Raw genomic sequence first — 16226 nt, forward strand, 5'->3', positions numbered from 1 at the left:
TACTTTAAGGCAGAAACAGGTTCCAAGAAGGACATTCCAGGAATCCTTAATGAACAAGGGAAGTGTGTATTAGGGGATCTTCATAGGGCAGAAGAATTAAGTTAGCAGTATTTACAAATTGTTGGTTACAAGGATAATGTCCAGATAGAGGAGGTGACTAATACTAACGAACTATTTAAATTTACCCATGATAACGAGATTCACAATAATATACATAAGTTGAAAACTACAAAACCAATTGGAATTGGTAAGATTTCTGGGGATGTATGAAAGACAATGTGTTGGAATATAGTACCATTTCTGAAGTACTTATTTCATTATTGTTTAGTTGAAGGAGCTATACCAAATGAATGGAGAGTTGTTCTAGTAGCCTTTGTGTACAAAGGAAAGGGAGATAGTAATAAAGCTGAAAATTACAGGCCAGTCAGTTTGACATGCATTGCATGTAAGGTTTGGGAAAGCATTCTTTCTGATTATATTGGATATGTTTGCAAAATTAAAAACTACTTTGACAGAAGGCAGTTTGGGTTTGGGAAAGGTTATTCCACTGAAGGTAAACTTGTAGGATTCCAGCAAGATATAGCAGATATCCTGGATTCAGGAGGTCAAATAGTCTATCGCGATTGACCTATCTCAGGCATTTGATAGGTGGATCATGGGAGACTACTGGCAAAAATGAGTGAAATTGGACTTTACAAAAGAGTGACTGAATGAGTTGCTATATTTCTAGAAAATATATCTCGGAGAATTAGAGTAGACGAAGCTTTATCTGACCCTGTAATAATAAAGAGGGGAACTCCTCAAGGCAGTATTATTGCACCTTTGTTTTCTTATATATGTATAAATGATATGGGTAAAGAAGTGGAATCAGAGGTAATGCTTTTTGCAGATGGCGTTATTCTGTATAGGGTAATACACAAGTTCCAAGATTGTGAACAACTTCGTGACCTCGATAAAGTTGTGAGATTGACAGCAGGCAATGGTATGACGATAAACGGCGATAAAAGTCAAGTTGTGAGTTTCACAAATAGGAAAAGTCCTCTGTGTTAATGTGGTGAAAGCTCCTCTTGGGATCATTGTAAGTACCTATGTGTTAATATAAGAAAAGATCTTCATTGGGGTAATCACATAAATATGATTGTAAATAAAGGGTACAGATCTCTGCACATGGTTATGAGGGTATTTAGGGGTTGTAGTAAGGATGTAAAGGAGAGTGCATATAAGTCTCTGGTAAGACCCCAACTAGAGTATGGCTCCAGTGTATGGGACCCTGCCAGGATTACCTGATTCAAGAACTGGAAAAAATCCAAAGAGAAGCAGCTCGATGTGTTCTGAGTGATTTCTGACAAAAGAGTAGGGTTACAAAAATGTTGCAATGTTTGGGCTGGGAAGACTTGGGATTAAGGAGACAAGCTGCTCGAGTAAGTGGTCTGTTCAGATCTGTCTGTGGAGAGATGGTGTGGAATAACCGTAGTATATGAATACTGTAAGTTTGAGTGGCATCTTTAAAAGTAGGAAAGATCACAATATGAAGATGAAGTTGGAATTCAAGAGAACAAATTGGGGCAAATAATCATTTATAGGAAGGGGAGTTATGATTGGAATAACTTACCAAGGGAGATGTTCAATAAATGTTCAATTTATTTGAAATTGTTTTAGAAAAGGCTTGAAAAACGACAGATAGGGAATCTGCCACCTGGGCGCCTGCCGTAAATGCAGATCAGTAGTGATTGATTCAGAAGAAGCGCAGCAAGAAACATGACATTACTCTTTACCTAAACATTCATCATTGTACTCATTGCTTGAAGAATTTTGTTCATGCAATACTAAATCAGGTAACAGGGTGGTATTGAATTAATTGAAGGTAGGCAATTTCTGTATTGATTCATTAAGGGATCCTATGTGAGGAATGTAATTTTTAACATGATCTGTAAATAAATTGCATTCTCCCAGAACTTTTATCAATAACTAGTTGAACTTGGTAATATGTCGGTTTATTGTAACTTCGACAATTACTTTTCTCTCTCTCTGCATTGGACGATTGCTTCCTTGCGGTACATTTTACTGTGATGCTCCTATATTAACCACACTGAGGTGTCTGTTATTTCCTCTACATGTTTGAAGGATTTTTCCCTTTCAGAAGGTTATAGGGCTTAACTGGAATTCTTTCTTCTTGAGTTCCTTTTAAAAAAAAGTTTGTTCTGTTTTACAAAATAGCTTTTATAATTAAATTATGTATATTGTTTCATCAACAGCTCCGCCAGCAGATGCCATAGTTGGCCTAGAGAAATATTTCCCATTGCTTTCCTCATTAAGCCAGAAGTTGTCATGGCGAGAATTTTTAGGCTTCTGTGATTTAAGTGACCTGGAAGTCAAGTTGCTTTAGATCGGGTGATCTAGCGGGCTAGGGAACGGGTCCTCTCCTTCCTAGTAATTTATTAGAAATTAGAAGATGAAGCATGAAAATAGAAGGGGCGTGGTTAGGTCAGTGGTTTAATTGCTGTCTTCCCACCCGGACATCTGGGTTTTGAATCCCAGTCGATTCATGTGAAAAAGCTGAGTAGCTCTTGACGGTTGAGCGTCGGTGCCTTTCGAGCCCAACTTGGCTCAGTCCGGTGGTATTTGAAGGTGGTGAAATATGTCAGCCCCGTGTCTGTAGATTTACTGGCACATTGAATGACTCCTGTGGGACAAAATTCAGACACTTTGGCATCTCAGAAAACAGTAATACGTAGTTAGTGAGACATGAAATAGGGTAATGGGACGAATCTTCCCAAAACTTGGACAAGGTTGTAAACAAGATATGAATATCCAGAAGTAATGGCAGTCAAGTCTTGGAAAGGCATACCAGCCAATTGACGAGTCCAGTCGTACACTAATTGTTTTGTGTCATTCCATTAACATGTATTCTATTTGGTTCCCTCAAATCATTGCAAAGAAATTGGGAATTTATTGAACATCTCCCTTAGTAAGTTATTGCAATCTTTTACAAATATTTGCCCAATTTGTCCTCTTGATTTCCAACTTCATCTTCATATTGTGATCTTTCCTACTTTTGAAGACACCACTCAAACTTATAGTATTCATATACTAATATTATTCCACGCCATCTCTCCATGGACAGCTCGCAACATGTTACAAATTTCATATTTGGTCCGTATTGAAAATGTACATCAATTTAAGATTTTTTAAATGTTATTAGTCAACCTACTCAATACAAATGATATTTGCAAAGTTAGGACTTACATCCTATTAAACTAAGGTCTAAAGGGACATGTTTCGCCCTTTAAAAGGGCATCATCAGCCTTTTTACACTCATGCTAAAGATAAAAATCAGGATCCTGATTGTCGATATAAGAAAGAAAAAAAAAGAGAATAAAAATTAGAATGAATATTATACAATATGTGCAATCATGAGTTCTTAAATGATAATTGACAATTAAACATCATTTAAAATGTTTGTGAAGAAATGGGAGTTGGTACGATAATTACATCAGCAATCTTAAAATGATGTTATAAAACTGAACAAACTAGGCCTTAACGAAATAAATAAGAAGAAAGTCTATGGCTAAAGTTGCCGTATCAAGGTTTGCGAAATTCGGCTGTAAGCAACCTGATTTTAAATGTAGAGCAAATGGTTAATAGAATCCAATAGCCACTCAGGACAACATGAAACCTCTCTCGTTGAAAAGTTGTAATGAAACTGTAGTATGGCACATGTAGATTATAAAGTTGTGTCCAATCAATCCATTAATCTCGTATTTCTTATATCGACAATCAGGATCCTGATTTTTATCTTTAGCATGAGTGTAAAAAGGCTCATGATGCCCTTTTAAAGGGCGAAACATGTCCCTTTAGACCTTAGTTTAATAGGATGTAAGTCCTAACTTTGCAAATATCATTTGTATTGAGTAGGTTGACTAATAAAATTTTAATAATCTTAAATTGACATACCACTCAGTCGAGCAGCTCGTCTTCTTTCTACCAAGTCTTTCCAGCCCAAAGTTTGCAACATTTTTGTAATGCTAATCGTTTGTCGGAAATCACCCAGAACAAATCGAGCTGCTTTTCTTTTGATTTTTTTACAGTTCTTTAATTAAGTAATCCTGGTGAGGGTCCCATACGCTGGAACCATACTCTAGTTGGGGTCTTACCAGAGACTTGTATGCCCTCTCCTTTACATCCTTACTACAACCCCTGTACACCCTCATAACCATGTGCAGAGATCTGTACGCTTTATTTACAATCCCATTTATGTGATAACCCCGAGGAAGATCTTTCCTTATATTAACACTTATACTCCGCACGGCCTTACTTCTAAATTGAAGTTTCGCAAAACAAATGAGCATCGCCTTCCCTCTGTTGCCAGTGCGCTACTCCTGCGAGAACAGCTGATGCAATATGACCGCGGTAAACAGCCCTTTTAAATTGTAATACATACTCAGTAAAACGAATGAATATGGATTGAAAACAAATTCACAAGAACTACACTTTCTAACAATATCTGGCACTAAAAGAGAATATATTATTAACAATAAAGGAGAATGAGGAAATAATACATCACTAACCGCTAATGGCTGGCACAGAAAGGAGGTTATGGCCTACAAAGGGAACACTCTACTCATGTCAGAGTCAAGGGAACCCTCCAACAATATGACAAACACACTAAATATTGAAGGAAAATGCAAAAGATCGCGAACCGTACCGAATACCACACACGCTGAGCGGGAGAGGTTAACCACGTGGCGAATGTAAATATTAGAGTTGGCAACTGGGTTTCGAGATCGTGCTCTGCCGATATAAATCGATATGAATGGCAGCTTGGGATTGGTTGGATGTCTATGCTTCAGCGCATAACCACCAGACAGAGCCAAAATCTACTAAAACGTCAATTTAGAAGTAGAGCCGTACGGAGTATAGGTACTTACAAATATCCCCATATGGAACTTTCACCCCGTCAATGCAGTAATTAAAACTCAGAAGAGTTTTCCTATTTGTGAAACTCCCAATCTGACTTTTAACCACATTTATCATTATACCATTGCCTGTTCATCTCACGACATTATTGTGGTCATTTTGCACTTATATCTTACTCTATACAGAATATCATCATCTGCAGAATGCCTTATCTCTGATTCCACGTCTTTACACATCATTGATATATGTAAGAAAACATAAATGTCCAGTAATACTGCCTTACAGGGAATGATCTTCAAGAATTTCAAAATCATCCCTTGTCGCCATACGGTGTCATAAGCTGATGTCAAGTCCACAAAAACAGCGATTGTCTTCTTCTTATCTTGAAATCCGTTCTCAATGTGGCTAGTGAGTGCCAAGACCTGGTCACAGCAGCTTCGGTTAGGTCGGAATCCTGCTTGTTCGGTTGGTATGCGTTGGAAGGCTGTGGTTGAGATTCAGTTGTAAATCATTCTCTCCATTAACTTGTAGCAAATACTTAAGAGTGCTATTGGTCTATAATCTTCAGCACTATCTCCACTTTTTCCGGGCTTTAGAATGGCAACTATTTTAGTTCTCTTAAGCAAAGATGGAAGCCTACCATTTCTTAAGATGTCATTAAAGAACATAAGTAACCAGTGTAGGGTTCTAGGTCCACAATGTTTCAGGAATTCTGGATATATCCCGTCCACTCCTGCTGCTTTGCCTGGTTTTATTTCTTTTAGAGCTGTTGAGATTTCTGAAGTTGTGAATTCCCCTGAGAACTGGGGGGTTGATTCATTCGAGGATGGCCTAGTTTTTAGCTATTTCTTGAGTTTTTTTTATTAATCTTTGACATTTTCTGGTATTTTGGACAGTTTGGTGATTCTTTTAGCTACATCTACTGGAGATACCTCTGAGCTCTTATTAATATATTTGGGAGTACAACTACCAAGTTTTCTAAGAAGGGTCCATGCTTTTCTGCTTGAGTGTTGGAAATTCATGCTTGCTGTCAATGAGTTCCATTTCTTTTCTGGCAGAATCTGGGCTTTGCAATAGTTCATCAGCGACTTCTGTTCTGTTGCTGATTTGGTATTCTTTGTACAGCTCATCACATCTTCTATTCCATCCGGGGATATATTCTTTTCTAAATCCTCTGGGAATGTGTTTCTTTGCTATGGAGCATGTTAAACTAACAAATCGCTTATAGTTGTCCAGTTTGGGTGGAATCCACTGGATATTGTGATCCAACTCCTTAGTAAACGCTTCCCAGTTTGCTCTTTCAAAATTCCAGTGAGGTACAGGTGTTGATCTTATTATTGGGACATCAATGCCAATTTTTAGAAGAATTGGTCTATGGTGACTTTGTGGAAAATTGTTCAGTACTTTCCTGCTGCATTGTAAAGGTCTTCCGTGCTCGTCCCTTGAAACAAAAGAGGTCTGGGTTGGTGTCCTTCCATCTTCCTGAGTGAAAGGAGCCTCTCTCTTTTGCATCGTACACAAGGAAAACATCTTCTGTTTCAGACCATTCTAACACACCAAGACCATCTGAATTAGTATCTCCATACCCCCAGAAAGTATTCCTAGTGTTGAAATCTCCCATAATGACTGCCGGATGATTTACATTCTTGATGGCTTCATTACACCAAGGTTGAGATGGTGGTTTGTAAATGTTTACTATTTCCAAGTCTGCAACTTTAATCCTGGTGGTGAAAATATTATCGGAGCTGATGTCAAGAATTTTTACTTGCTCAATATTATTTCGAATGTGCGTACAGATGCCATAGGTTGTATGGAAGGTAGCTGCAACAAGATTGAATCCTGGTAGTTTACATCTGGAGTGAAGTTGGTACTCATTCTCACAATGTGTTTCTTGAAGTAGTACAACATCTACATGGTTGTCGTTAAGCAGTTTTAAGAGGTAGTCACTTTTGGATCGGCTTATACTCTCAACATTCAGTTGTAGGACCTTCAAAGCGGGCCCTATGTCCTTTGTTTGGCTCTGAAAAGAGCCATTTTGATTGGAATTTGCTATTTGCTGGGATATCCGTTAAGCAGAGCTTAAGGTCCAGCAGCCAATTTCGTTGCTTATTTAGCACCACCCAGGAGACACGTGTAGGGTAATTTAAGGTTATACCTACGGACGTAAAGCCCTATATACTAAACGATGGTTTGCCCCAGGGATCAGTTCTTGCTCCTCTACTATTCAGCATCTATACTGCAGATCTTCCAGAAACTACTTCCAGGAAATTCATATATGCAGATGACATAGCTCTGGCTGCCCAATCGAGTGACTTCAAAACAGCAGAAATTACACTCACAAAGGATCTCCATAACGTGAACAAATATTTCAGTACTTGGCGACTCAAACCTAACTTGAACAAAACTGAAGTAAGCTGCTTCCACCTAGACAGCCAAAAACTTAAGTATAACCCATATTCAAAGTATCTGGGCGTCACAATGGATCAGACACTTTCATATAAGCAACATCTCTCTAACACTGCAGCCAAGATAAAAACAAGGAACAACATATTACACAAGCTCAGTGGAACAGGATGGGGAGCAAATGCGACAGTACTACGAACATCAGCTCTTGCCTTGATCTATCCAGTTGCAGAATACTGCTGCCCTGTGTGGCTTAACAGTGTATATACTTCAAAAGTTGATACACAACTGAATGATACCATGAGGACAATATCAGGCACCATCAAATCGACACCCCTAAAATTATCCAACATCCATCCCCCTCACATACGAAGAGAACTGGCTCTAGTAAGAGAATGGCAGAAATGTCGCAGTAACCCTCAACTGCCCTTACATCAGGACTGCAACCCTCAGAAACCGAAGAGATTAAAGTCCAGAAACCCATCATGGAAGTTAGGCGAGAAGCTCCTGGAAACACATTTTGATGCTGATGAGATCTGGCGTGAAGAATGGACCTCTTCAAATCCTGATCACCTGGGTTTAATCCTCCATCCTTGTAGAGCTCCTCCTGGTTTCAACTTACCAAGAAGGGAATGGACATCTCTAAACAGAATCAGAACAAACCATGGAAGGTGTAAATTCTGGCTTCACAAGTGGGGAAAATCTGAAGACCCATTCTGTGACTGTGATAATGTGCCTCAGACCATCCAGCACGTTGTTATGGACTGCCCAAAAAGAAGATTCAATGGATCCATTAAAGAACTACATAGTGCCTCTACAGAAGCAGTGGACTGGCTGAAAAGTCTGGACATTAAGTTTTGAATGCTGACTTGTAATCACATACTTATTTAAGAAATATGTATTTTTTTTTTTTTTTTGCTAGTTGCTTTACGTCGCACAGACACAGATAGGTCTTATGGCGACGATGGGATAGGAAAGACCTAGGAGTTAGAAGGAAGCGGCCGTGGCCTTAATTAAGGTACAGCCCCAGCATTTGCCTGGTGTGAAAATGGGAAACCACGGAAAACCATTTTCAGGGCTGCCGACAGTGGGGTTCGAACCTACTATCTCCCGAATACTGGATACTGGCCGCACTTAAGCGACTGCAGCTATCGAGCTCGGTAAATATGTATTTATATGTACTTATGTATCCTTGTTTTACCATACGATAATAATAATAATAATAATAATAATAATAATAATAATAATAATAATAATACTGCCTTGAGGAATTCCCCTTTAATTATTACAGGATCAGATCTAATTCTCAAGATCTATTTTCTAGAAACATTTGTTATTCATTCAGTCAATCTTTTGTCTACTCCAATTGCACTCATTTTTGCCAGTAGTTCCCATGATCCACCCTATCAAATGCTTTAGACAGGTCAGTCACGATATAGTTGGGGACGGCCTCAGTTCTAGAAGCGAGCTGGAAGCCAGCAGTCAATCACACCCTGCTGAGTTGACGAGTTCTAAGTGATCCTTGTTTGTTTTGGAGAGGCTGCCAAACCACTTTCTTCCTCACTCTCTGTAGTATTTACTCTTTCTTTGTGTAGAGTGCAGTAGCCGATTTGGCAGCTCTGGCTGTAGTAGAGGTAGTAAATCCTATAAGTCGCTAATAGACACCGAGCTGCCGCTGGAAAGTAGTGGTGTGAGGCGAGGTTGTCATGATTTGTCCCCAACTATACAGTCCATTTGACCTCCTGAATCCAGGATATCTGCTATATCTTGCTGGAATCCTACAAGTTGAGCTTCAGTGGAATAGCCTTTCCTAAACCCAAACTGCCTTCTCTCAAACCAGTTATTAATTTTGCAAACATGTCTAATATGATCAGAAAGAATGCTTTCCCTAAGCTTGCAAGCAATGCACGTCAAACTGACTGGCCTGAAATTTTCAGCTTTATTTCTATCTCCCTTTCCTTTATACACAGAGGCTACTATAGCAACTCTCCATTCATTTGGTATAGCTCCTTCAACCAAACAATCAAAGTGCTACTTCAGATATGGTACTATATCCCAACCCCTTGCCTTTAGTATATCCCCAGAAATCTTAACTCCAGCTGGCGTTCTAGTTTTCAACTTCTGTGTCTTATTGTAAATGTCGTTATAATACTTCTTTAGCATTAGTCACCTCCTCTGTCTGGATATTATCCTTGTAACCATCAATCTTTACATACGGCTGACTGAATACTTCTGCCTTTTGAAGATCCTCACATGCACACTCACCTTGTTTATTAATTATTCCTGGAATGTCCTCCTAGTAAGCTGTTTCTGTCCTTAAGTACCTATACATACTCTTCCATTTTTCACTGAAATTTGTGTGACTGCCAGTTTTGCTTGCCATCATGTTATCCTTAGCTGCCTTCTTTGATAGATTGTTTCCTAGTAAGTTCCTTAAATTTCTCCTTACTTCCACAGCTATTTCTAACTCTTATTTCTTTCCAACCTTCTTAGTCTCTTTACTACTTTGTTATAACATAGAGGTCTTGACCATTCCTTACCACCTTTAAAGGTACAAAACACTGGGCGAGTTTGCATCCGAGATGTAGTGGGTTTGAATCCCACTGTCGGCAGCCCGGAAGACAGTTTTCTGTGTTTCCCCATGTTTACACTGGGCAAATGCTGGGGCTGTACCTTAAAGCCACGGCCACTTCCTTCCCACTGCTAACCCTTTTCTCTCTCGTCGCCATAAGACCTACCTGTGTCAGTGTGGCGTAAAGATGATGATGATGATGATGATGGTAAAAACCTGTTTTCACATTCACGGATTGTTTTAAACCAATCCCACAGTCTGTTTACATTTTTATTTACCGTTTTCCACCGATCATAGTTACTTCTTAAAAACACCCTCGTGCCTGTTTTAACAACCATATGGTACTTACTGTCTAATAGTCCTACTTTTAAGACCTCCCTTTCTATCACATTTATTTGTAACTATGACAAAAACTACTTCATGATCACTAATACCATCTATTACTTCAGTTTCTCTATAGAGTTCGTAGTATTTCCAGCACCATGTCCTGAATATTCTTCCCTCTAGTTGGTTCCATCATTTTCTGAATCAGCTGTCCTTCCCGTATTAACCTATCTGCCATTTGTTGGTCATGCGCCCTGTCGTTCGCATTACCTTCCCAATTGACATTTGGTAAATTGAGATCACCCGCTACGATCACGTTCCTTTCCTGGTATGTATACTTAGCTCCCTCTGTGGATCATTGGAAGAATATCAGCCTCCAGTTCAAACCCAGCAATCTGATTTCTGAAGGAAGGGAAAATGTTGATAGGTCATTCCATGTCGTACGATGTTGGCATGTAAAAGATTTGTTTGACACTTCTGGTGTTTACCCAACAAAATTAATACTCAGCCATAGATACCCAAGGGAGATTCCGTATATTCCACCATCTAGTAGGCCAAGAGTAAAACGGAATGTTGAAAGTGATGAGCAGATGGCGTGAAATTGAAATGCTTGCACATGTAGCTGAGGCCATATGATAATCATTATTAGTTAATATTTGTATTGATAGTTGTTCTTGCGGTGGGCGTGAAAGGTATAATTGGTAATGGCAAGTAGTTTGTAAAAAAACCCAGGTCATCCAACCCACAGGTATTTCCTTGCTAAAAATGTGATGAAATCCTGGAGAAAGTGTAACATGATGTATGAGGAGTGATTGTGCTTTAATATATATATATATATATATATGGGACGATGAGGGAAGGACAAGAAAATATTGGAATGAAGCCTAATATAATATCTGAATAATTTTAATTAATTTTTATAGGTGTGGTACGTACAGGACATGGGGGCGGCCAGTATTGAGATAGGCTCCATCAGATTGAACGTGAACGTGTCACTGAAGGATATGGCTGAAGACCGAAACATCTGTAGTGCAGTCTCCAGGAGTGGACATCGACTTGACAGCACCTCATCATCACCACCTACAGGTGATGTAATTGGTGTTAGTAAAATGAAGATTAGACAACCAGCCCTGTTAGTGAATCAAGTCAGCTACTTGAAAGGTAAGGTTATTCAACTTTCATTTATTATTTTATGTGTGAGTGTTGAAAGAAAATGCCAGTGTTGTGATAGGTGAGTCTCTTCAGACTCCTGTCACACATGTTGGATAGTTACGAGACAGGCGCCTGTGTGTAATCTCCCCTAATGTACATTTTGAAAAAGAAAAAAGGAAAAGGGGGGGGGGGGGACACTCAGGCATGGCATGGCATGTCATGTCTTGGCTCTGAGATAACCGCCATTTCAAACCTTTGGGAGTGGAATATTTTTAGAATGTTGGAAGAGAATATGTAGGACCATAAGAAGTTACTGCAACGGAAGTAGGCCTATTCATCCACCTCCAAAATGTTCCCTCCAGGATTTATCACCATGTGACTTTTACTGAAATTTGCAGTAAACTACCGGTATCATGACGAAAGAGCAGGTACAGCCCTCATTAAGTACAAAGTCACTGAAAAGATCATGCCGCATCACAGGTCAAACAAAACATCTATTCTATACGCAGTATATAAGGGACTTCCTTTATCTTGGAGATCCTGTAATGTAGGAAAATGAAATTTTGCACGATGGTTATGTTAAGTGCTCACTAAGAACAGGAGTTAAAACGGGCAAGAAATGGAATATTCATTTCTCGGACACTTCTCTGAACCAAGTTGAAATTTCACATACTTATTGCTTTTATTTTGTTCATGAATAATTTGGTTTTCTGGTCTCATTTCCCTGAGGGACAGAATTTTCTCGAACAATGTCTTCTTAAACATCTAGGAACTTAGTATTTTTACCTGTCCTAATACTCCATTCAATCCCCTTAGGGTACAGGACAATTTGTCAACCTGGTACGTGAAACTGGTTTTCGAAGCTAACCCTGATTAAATGTGATGATAGTGGTAGAACATTTAAAGCGTTTCCCAAATATCTTTTTGGATTTAAATTGGTAACCATTATGTGAAATTTCAAGTTCGTAAGTGAAATTATTTTGGAGGAATGATTGTTTTCATGTGTTAACTCCCTGAGGGAGTATTTATAACTTAGTAGGATATAATAGAGCGATATGCTGATGGGTCTATTATTTACTCTATACCTTTGAAGGATTTTCCCTTTTGTCCTGTTTTGAAGTGTTAATGTTGGAAACAAGGTCACTTCCACTCGTACCGGGCGAATTGGCCGTGCGCGTAGAGGCGCGCGGCTGTGAGCTTGCATCCAGGAGATAGTAGGTTCGAATCCCACTATCGTCAGCCTTGAAGATGGTTTTCCATGGTTTCCCATTTTCACACCAGGCAAATGCTGGGGCTGTACCTTAATTAAGGCCACAGCCGATTCCTTCCAACTCCTAGGTCTTTCCTATCCCATCGTCGCCGTAAGACCTATCTGTGTCGGTGCGACGTAAAGCCCCTAGCCGGAAAAAAAAAAACTTCCACTCGTACACCATAAAAGGTATGCATGTTATGTGTAACGTCACTGAAGAGGCATGCTCTGGAAATGAGATTCCCGTTGCTTTCCTCACCGAGGCAGAGAATTTTCAGGCTTCTGTGCTTTTAAGTGACCTGACAGGAAGAATGGTTTAAGATCGGGTGATCAGACGGGCTGGTGAACGGGTCCTCCCCTTCCTATTCATTTATTAGGATATGGAGCGTGAAAATGGTGGCAGGGGCAGTGTGGTTAGCTGCTGACATCCATCCCTCACGTCTGAGTCTATCCTAAGTTTTCATATGAAAAAGGTAACTATCTGAGACGTAGCATTTTGAGCGCAGCTTGGCAGGTTTGATCCTGGCTCAGTCCAATGGTGTGAGCCTTGTGCCTGTAGATTTAGTGGCACCTTAAATGATTCCTGTGGGATGAAATTGACATCTCTGCGTCCCCAAAAACTGTAAGAAATAGTTGGTGGGACATAACATCAATATTATATGAAAAAGTGAAATAGGAGGAATCTTCCTAAATCTTGGTCTGAATTTCTGGAAGTGATGGTAGTCTAGTGTTGGAAAGGCTTACCAGTCAGTTGACGAGCCCAGTGGCACGCTATGGGTGAAGTGTTTTGTTTTGTCATTCCATTAATGTTTGTTCTATTTGTGCGTTTTAAGTTAGCTCCCTATGTGGACCAGCAGTAGTGTCGGCCTTGGAATCCCAGTTGGTTGAAACCCGCCAGAGGTAGTTGGATTTTAGAAGAGAGGAAATGTGTCCTGTTACTCATTCCATGTCGTACGATGTCAGCATGCAAAAGATCTCTGGTGTTTACCTGACATAAATTAAAACTGAGCTGCAGACGCCCAAGAGAGATTGGGTTAACTCTGCCATCTAGTAGGCCTAGAGTGAAACAGAATGTCGAACTTGATAAGCAGACAGCCAGATGACATCAATACTTGCACAAGGTAGCTGAGGCCATACGATTACCATTATTAATGTTTGTATGTATTATTTGTATTTATTGCTGTGTTTTTGTGGCAGGTAGCTCGTAAGAAACAGGTGGTCATTTTGTTTGGACTAAAAACATGATGAAATTCGTGAGAAAGTGTAACATACCTAACATTAGATTGAGGAAATTAATAAGAATTAGACGTATTAAAACATCTGAAGAATGGTATGCGTCATTTACTTGATAATCGTACATTATTTTTATAGGTGCGGTACCTACAGGAGACGAGGGCGGCCAGCGTGGACATGGATAGACTCCATCAAATCCAACATGAACGTGCAACTGAATCACTGAAGTACATGGTTGAAGATCGAAACATGTCGATCGATGCAGTCACCAGGAGTCACCGTCCACTTGACACCATCACCTACAAGAGATGTACTCGGTAAGACAACCAGTAAGACAATTAGTGGTAATGAAATGGCTTATGGCTTTTAGTGCCGGGAGTGTCCGAGGACATGTTCAGCTCGGCAGGTGCAGGTCGTTTGATTTGACGCCAGTAGGTGACCTGCGCGTCGTGGTGAGAATGCAATGATGCAGACAACACATACATCCAGCCCCCGTGCTAGAGAAATCAAGCAATGATGGTTAAAATTCCGGACCCTTCCGGGTATGGAACCTGGGACCCCTGTGACCAAAGTCCAGCACGCTAACCATTTAGCCATGGAGCCAGACTCGGTTTGTGGTGAGAGTATTAAAGTTTCATTTATTTTATGTGTGACTGTTGAAGGAGACATGAGTGTTGTGAAAGAACAGTCTCTCCAGACAGCTATTGGATAGTTATGGCAGGAATCTAACTTAGTCATTTGAAGAAAAATATGCTGCCTGCCAAAAAAAGTTAATTACCCAGGAGGAGTGGTTGAAAGGACAACTATATGTGCCGTTATTGAACTGACTACAGTATGGGATGAAAGAGACAAGGCCGCTGGTGTCTCACCCTTCCTTGCCGCAGTGCATGCCCTTCTGCAGTGTGGAATAGTGTCAGTCAGCCTTTCGATCCTCTCCTGAGGCAAGTTCGTCCACAGTTGTTGCAGCTGTCCCTCTGGATCACTGGGACGAACTCCCCTTCCAATGTCATCCCACACATGTTGAATGATGGAGAGCTCCGGGGATCTTGCTGGCCACGGGAGGACCTCAACGTGCTCTCGGAAGTCCATAGACACACGTGCTGTGTGTGGACGTGCATTATCTTGTTGGAACACTGTTCCAGGGCACTGTGCCATAAGGTGTAGGACGTGTGGACGCAGAATGTCTGCGACGTCAAAGTCCGCCGAAGGTATCTTGATAAGATGGAGATTGAGGGATGTTCCACCATTTAACACAGTGTAAAATATATTAAATTATAAGTAGACTGGTTTCGACTCCCTTGGAGTCATCGAGTTCTTGTTGAAAATAAAATCAAGGGGAATCTGATAATCATCATAATAAAAAATTATGTAGCTAAAGGCGATTGCATGGAAACACATCAATGGGTTGCAAGACATTACCTTGAAATGTAACGTACACATAGGAAGCAGCACTTGGAACTTAAAAAGTTCTGGCTTAAACAGTGTTGTGTTCATGGAACACGGAACACTAGAAACACATGCACTGGTTGAAAATATGATAAAACACGACACAAACACTTACGATATGAAACCTTGGCTCTCTAAGAGCGTTCTTGGACTTGACAGTCCTGTTTCTATCTAAAAAAAACTGGATGAAATACACACACAATGAAATGTAATGTAATGTAAGACATTGTGGCGCGTTCATGGATGCGGAACACTGGAAACACACACATACGATATGAAGCAATTGGTGTTTCAAGAATGTTCCTGAGCTTAACAGTCCTGCCTCCATCTGAAATAGATGAAACACATATGCATTGAATGTACAAAGACAAACCACTTGGCATTTAAAAGTTCTTGGTTTTGGTTTCCAAAAATTGTAGTGTGTTCGTGGAACACAGAATAGAATTATTGGTCTTGTTTCAATCTATTGGAAAGAAATGCACTATCGTAGTTGAGAATATACATATTGATTGAAAGTTTAAACACTGATATGAAACACATGGCACTTGAATGTTCTTGTTTATGAGTAAAAATGCTGTCGTATGTATATATAGGAAGATGAGGGAAGGGCATAAAAAAAACTTAAGTTGAGAATGAGAAAACTAATCAGAATAAGGCCTAATAAAATATCGATACCTACAGGAGACGAGGGCAGGCAGCATTGAGAAGGATCTACTCCATCAAATCAAACATGGTTGAAGAGTGGAACATCTGGGGGCAGTCCATCCGTGCAGTTGGCAGGAGTTGACGTCCACTTGATGGCAGCGGATGGAGATGTACTTGGTGGTAGGAACATGTGAAGATGAGACAACCAGTCCAGTTGGACGAGTTTAAAGGTAAGATTATTCAACTTCCATTTATTAATTTGTGTGATTGTTGAAAGAAACATGA

At 40.0% G+C, this 16226-nt stretch overlaps 1 long non-coding RNA gene across 4 annotated transcripts in view; it reads left to right on the top strand.

Moving 5' to 3' along the window:
- The window catches only part of LOC136884863 (uncharacterized), a 33904-nt gene that overhangs the window by 3001 nt on the left and 14677 nt on the right, over nt 1–16226 (top strand). For 3 of the 4 annotated variants that reach the window (XR_011018895.1, XR_011018896.1, XR_011018897.1), the window contains exons 2-5: nt 11140–11377; nt 13451–13738; nt 13989–14167; nt 15978–16171. This is a non-coding gene — a long non-coding RNA (uncharacterized lncRNA). Of the gene's footprint in view, nt 1–11139; nt 11378–11552; nt 13739–13988; nt 14168–15977; nt 16172–16226 lie in introns of those variants that run through there. The other variant, XR_010861425.2, reaches the window with a different exon arrangement.

The sequence above is a fragment of the Anabrus simplex genome, chromosome 13 (genome assembly GCF_040414725.1).
Source record: "Anabrus simplex isolate iqAnaSimp1 chromosome 13, ASM4041472v1, whole genome shotgun sequence".
In the NCBI taxonomy this organism is placed as follows: domain Eukaryota; kingdom Metazoa; phylum Arthropoda; class Insecta; order Orthoptera; family Tettigoniidae; genus Anabrus; species Anabrus simplex.